At 35.7% G+C, this 6,000-nt stretch overlaps 1 protein-coding gene across 4 annotated transcripts in view; it reads right to left on the minus strand.

Annotated features, from left to right (window-relative positions):
- Positions 1-896, minus strand: part of LOC105197189 (CD151 antigen) — a 154,460-nt gene extending 153,564 nt beyond the window's left edge. For 2 of the 4 annotated variants that reach the window (XM_011163438.3, XM_011163441.3), the window contains exon 1: positions 524-896. The gene's annotated coding sequence lies outside the window, so the exon portion shown is untranslated. The remainder of the gene's footprint in view (positions 1-523) is intronic. The other 2 variants (XM_026136848.2, XM_039447243.1) reach the window with 1 other exon arrangement.
- Positions 897-6,000: the final 5,104 nt, after the last annotated feature.

Genomic DNA, 6,000 nt, shown 5'->3' on the forward strand with positions numbered 1-6,000 from the left:
GAGATGAAGACGGGACAAAGGCGCGCTGATGTGCACCATTCAATAACTTTATTGAATAGCGCTATCGAGTGGATGTATTCAATTTTGGAACATCACAAATTTATTTACAATACAGATTCTGACGAAAAAGAAATACTTTTATCTGTATTGCTATTCAGTAAAGCTATCGAATCATGTAACCTTGTCACGTCACTTCTTGTCACGTCACTTAGCGACGCAATTGAATTGCTCTTATAGCTCATGGCTTAAAAAAAGAAAGAAAAAGAAAAAAAACGAAGTCACGAGCAATCGCGAGACGCGTGTTCCAAAGTGGAGAACCGCGATCGTACGATCACGTGACCATGTCATGTGAACAATTCGAAAACGACGCAGCGTTCGCGCCGTTTCTCACCTGGGAATTTTGGGTCTCACCGGCACGACAGCGTGAATGGCATTCGCTACTCCGCGCCGGCCGCTCGTCACGTCCATGTGTACATGTGCGTGTGTACATATACATGTGTTGCGCGTGTGCGCGTGCACTTACCGGGCGGTCCTTGAGCCTTGAGATCTCGCGGCAGCTACGACGCGAAGACGTGCAAACAGCATCCACCGACGAGATGATCCCTGGCGACGCGCGTCACCGCCGCCGGCGTGGAACTCGCGTAATGGCGTACCTCGGCACTGACCCGATGAAAGAAAAAAAAAAAAAACGAAGAAACCGGAGCACGGATTGTACGGCACAGAGAGAGACTCGCGGCGCGTGTCGCCGATCGGCGTTCACCTCGCGGCGACGATTAGACCGAGAACGACGATCGCACGAATGACAAGTACGATACGAGATAGAGAGAGGCGTGAGTAACGCGCGAAATCCCTCCGTGACGAAGGTCCAGGCGCGACTGATTTGAAGCGCGCCGCTGTCGCGCGCGGCAACGGTACGCCGTGAAGTGCGCGCGCGCCTCGCCCCCTCTCTCTCGCGCTCTCGCTCGTCGTCTTTCTCACGCTCACGCTCGGCCGCGCGCGCGGAGCGAGTCCCGCGATATACATATACGTATACCTGTCAATCTCTCTCACGGGCGGCCTCACACGATTATTTCCTACGCGCCGGCAAGTTAAACGTCGCGCCCGCCTCTCTGTCATTTGCAATTTTATAATTTCGCCCAATTATCGTCTTGTAAAGTCTCGCTGGGACCGTGTTAAATAACGCTTAGGCTTTTCCTGCGGCGACACACACTATTCTGAGAACGGAAAATGATTTAAAATTCACGCGACGTATAATCTGGTTGCATAAATTGAAAATCTGGTTAATACGACCAGTACTTCTATTAGAAAATAAATTAATCAAATTTTTTCTAGAAACTGCCAGTTGAATATAATTAACTCTTAAATTTTAACGTTTGAAAAAATCACACTATTGATAAACTGCGATCTGACAGACCGCTATCATGTTTATAAGTTCCTCGTAATGAAAAATAAATATTTTTATTTATTCCTATTATTTTTGTAAAGAAGAGAGACAGAGAAAGATGTTTTAACGTGAGGATTAGAAATATGAGACACAAAGACTTTTTTATGTGAAATGGATCTTAATAATTTGGACTTTACCGAGTTTAAATTAATCTTCGGGCTCAAAATCTAGTTGACCAATCAGATAGCTCTTTCGATACTCAAAAACTTTTGTACATAACATTATTCTCTAAAACTTATTCTTTTCGAGATATTTTAAAGTCTTCTGCTGCTGCTGAAGGCTCTAATTTTCGAGCCTTATAATTTGAAAAGTTCTCAATGAAAAACTTTATTATAGCGTTTTGAAAAGCTCTCGAAGTCAAAATATACAATAACAAATAGAGTTTTTTCAGTGTCCATATTAGGAGCTCCACATCTTGCGGTTTTACGATCTTCAAATATAATATTTATAATTAAGCAAATTATCACATTCCATATTTTTCTATTAATATAACTTTATTCTATCACTGCATGCAGAATTTATTATTAAATATTTGTTTATTGTATAATAAACGAGAGATTAAAAAATTCATTCCAATAAAACTTGACAGCATCCAATTTCAAAAATTTTTTTTCAACGACTGCACATGATCAATTTAGTAATGAATTTTCTACTAAATAAATTTCACCCCGAGAGCAATAAGTTCATGATGGTACCAACTACATGCGTTTATTAATGTAGCAGAAACCTTGCTACCTCATATTACCTATCCTGTAATAAGCAGTCTTACCCTATACGATCCCCAGCGAATGATGATGAGTCTACTGCAGTGTTTGGTGGGGACAAATGACATAGGAAAGTACCATGAGTTTAGAGCGCACCTTGTGAATGTCAAAAAATTATTGACAAGTAAAGTTTCAATAAGATCGTTTATAAAACCGGTATTGCAATTTAAGGGTTAAAAATATGCATTATAAAATTTGTATAAAATATTATATATTTTGATTGCAACTTGAGATTTATACTATTTAAAACGATAAAAAAGTCAAATTAAACATATTTTAAAATAACTAAAATTTAATTCTACAGTTTAGCAAATAATCAAATGTTATGGCCGCACTTTCGTGTGCCGACCAAAATTTATTAGCTTGCTGATATCGATCGCCGGACAATGGACATTGGAAGATCCATGATGCAAGGAGACATTGTGTGCTCGTATCTAGGATGAGTTTACGCATAGCAACGCGCTGACCTTAATTTCCGCCATTTTACAACAATATAGGCATGCGGTAAAATTGATTTAAAGGAGAATGGCTGAATACGTACCGGTCTTCTAAAACATACTTCTTCAGTATTTTACATCTTTACTTCAAAAGCAATATTTAGTGATAAAAATAGAAAGCAAATAAGAAATAACTGATGTAGATGACAAAAATTTAATAAGTTTCGAATAAAAGGCCAAGCTCTGATTGGTCGTTTGGCAAAATACACCATGTCTCATGGGGTTTTTGACAACGTGTTGTCATCAAGAGGACTTTCGGGACTCGGTGCGAGCTTTTATATAAATCAGATCAACTTTTCGTGACAGTTTACGAGCTTGTATTTGCGTTCCTTGTGTTTCATGGTTGTGTTCTTTATTATTCTTATATCTTTTTCTACAACACGTGCCTTTATTTCCTCAAGTTCGCACAGCGACCGTAACAATTTTATATTTTACCATGTTAAAATATAAAATATGCGTAGTATATGTAAATTTTAACAAATCAGAGAAAATTTTTGAACATAAAATTCTTCGAAATACAATGTTATCCTACGGTTTTCATGATTTTCAGGATAAATTTTATAAGAAAATTCTCTTCGTATACAGCTAAGTCTATCAAACGTTCTATCTATAAGATATCGAGTACAATCGTGATCAGAAATTCTGTTTGGCCTTATCAAAATGCATTCTATTATACGTCTTGTATAATCAATACATTTTTATTCAATATATCTTTTTCATTTAATGTTTTATTTTTTTTTTTTTCGCGAATCAATATTCCGTCGACCTTGCGGCCTCGCGTGACGTACTTTATTTTCTGATCGCGTTCAGGTATGTAATTTGCAACTTCATAACTCTGCGTAATTAGAAGTCCGTAAAGAAGTTATAATAATTAAATGCCGCTTTGCTGGTTATTCCCTTCAGCTGCATCGCGGCCACGTTGGAAATGGAATAATTTCGATTTTATGCGGTACATTTTCACCGTCCGGGATCCGGTATCTGTCAATCTCCTGGGGTCACAGAGATTATTTTCGATCCTGACAACCTTCATGAGAATTCGCGATATGTAATTTGCAATTTTATGATCCGACGCAATTATGATCTCGTGAAAACATTGTAATTGTATCAAACGTCTCTTTATCCCTCGTTTTCAACATATCCAATATTGGGTCTTGAATATTTCAATTGTAACTCATTGATAATGATTTTCCATTCGCGACTTTATGTGATTTAATAATGATGCGCGTTATACGGAATTATTATTATTATTATTATTATTATTATTATTATTATTATTATCATTTAAACACTTTCGTATTGTTGCATTTCCAATTTTGATTTATGCAGAAACATACTAGTATTTTATGGTAGAATTATTACGGAAATCATTTACGCCAATTATCGATGTATGATCGTGAAATTAACTGAAGTACAGCCACGAGCGCGAATTATCATTTACAATCAAGATCGAATAATCGACAATGGACAGTGATGCGATATTTATAATCACGATATTTTGTGCTGGTTAAAATTTTGTTTTGCAAGAGATCGGCTATAATCGATATCGTGCATATGAACGATTTGTTTTATCTTGCACCATGCGTTACACTAATTTATCGTTAAGATATAGGTATTGATTGCTCCCTTCTATATCTACATATCTACATCTTATATGCGTATGTCGGACGCGCGTGTCGGAAATATCACATGAAACGGCAAAGAGATTCCGGAATGATGGAACGCACAATAAGACAGCGCTATGTAGACTCCATTATGAAAAGGGGCATCTATTGTGCCTTTCCGTTGTATGTACGTGTCGCGAAACAGAGCACGACAAAGAGCAAAACACGTAGCTGGGCGATAAACAAATGGTTGTCAAGCTCCCAAAAGAACCCACTGCCGCCGGCAATAAGCATTGAATTATGGCCCAAGAAGTAATAAGGTCTGTACACTATATAAATGGGCCGTTTAAAGACGATGTTATTGTCAAACATAAATTATGCGAGAAAGCGAGATTTATATTAATATTAATATTAAAGAATGCCAAGTTAACGTAACGCTTTATTCTTTAGTCGTTTAAGAATGTTTTGCTTATACGATAGGTATCAGTTAAAGTTATCAAAATTTTAAAAAATTGCAGGCTTTTTCGATTTATTCTTTTCTTTCTTAATCCACGACAAAAAATTTTAGTGAATATGCAACGAATAATTCGCCTTATGCAATGTAAATAATCGTATTTTGCTGGAATTTTAAGCAAATAAACGAGTAAGTGAATCCAAATTAACTTTTGCAGGAATATTTATTGCATTTTGACTCGAAGATGACTCAAATTTAAGACGAAACGTCTGTTGTAGCATCTTGTCTTTTGAATAAAATTAGTTTTTACATTCTATTACGCACTGAAAACTGCGTTAATTTTTGTTGGCTTTTGTAATCAATTTTTTAACATTGTGAATCCTATTAAAATTTATTTATATTTATTAGTGTATTTATTAGAGAAGAAGGGGATATAACATGAAACACATTTTTATTTTATTGAATAATTTTGTTATAACTTTACATTGAAACGTGAACAATTACATTCATGAAAGTATTATATTTAACAGTTTCGAAACTCAAAGTAATGGAATATTTATTACTTACGACGGCGACGTAATTTATAAAAATGTAACGCACTGTATGATCGATAGAAAAGCAAAAGTGATGGCTAGTCCAAAAATAAATTTTAAAAATTGGTTTAGTTTAAAAAAAAAACAGTATTTTGTTACAAAATTATTTATTTTTTAGTTTGGTCTTCTTCGCGTGCCATACTTGTCAGCGCGTAGGCTTGTTTCTTCTTCATATAATTACAGATACAGTGAGATCTACAGTTTTAACGCCAGTTTCGAACAATCTATTAGAAAAAACTTTCCTAGCAGAGTTACTCTCAGTGGTTCACCTTTGCCTTTCGAGAGGTGGCAAACTAAGCAGTCTACTGTTATAAACTAGTCAGTTGATAGCCTTTATTACATACCTATTAACGTTATTTTTTTTAATTCATCATGTAACCACTTAGAAACAGCAAATAGATCATATAGGGTAGTAGGTCATATGGGGGAGGGGGGAAATATACTTACCTTAATTATTATTTCTATATATTTAAATGAACTTTTTCTATTCACATATGCCTGCTACTTTTATAAAATAAAGAAAAAGTACTAGCATTTTCTTTTAACAACATATTTCCTATAGAATTTCTATAGAATTTCAATAGAAAGCTGTATGTAAAATAAAATTTCGTAGATACTAAAGAGAAAATCATTTTATGTGCAATTTG

The sequence above is a fragment of the Solenopsis invicta genome, chromosome 3 (genome assembly GCF_016802725.1).
Source record: "Solenopsis invicta isolate M01_SB chromosome 3, UNIL_Sinv_3.0, whole genome shotgun sequence".
Lineage (NCBI taxonomy): Eukaryota > Metazoa > Arthropoda > Insecta > Hymenoptera > Formicidae > Solenopsis > Solenopsis invicta.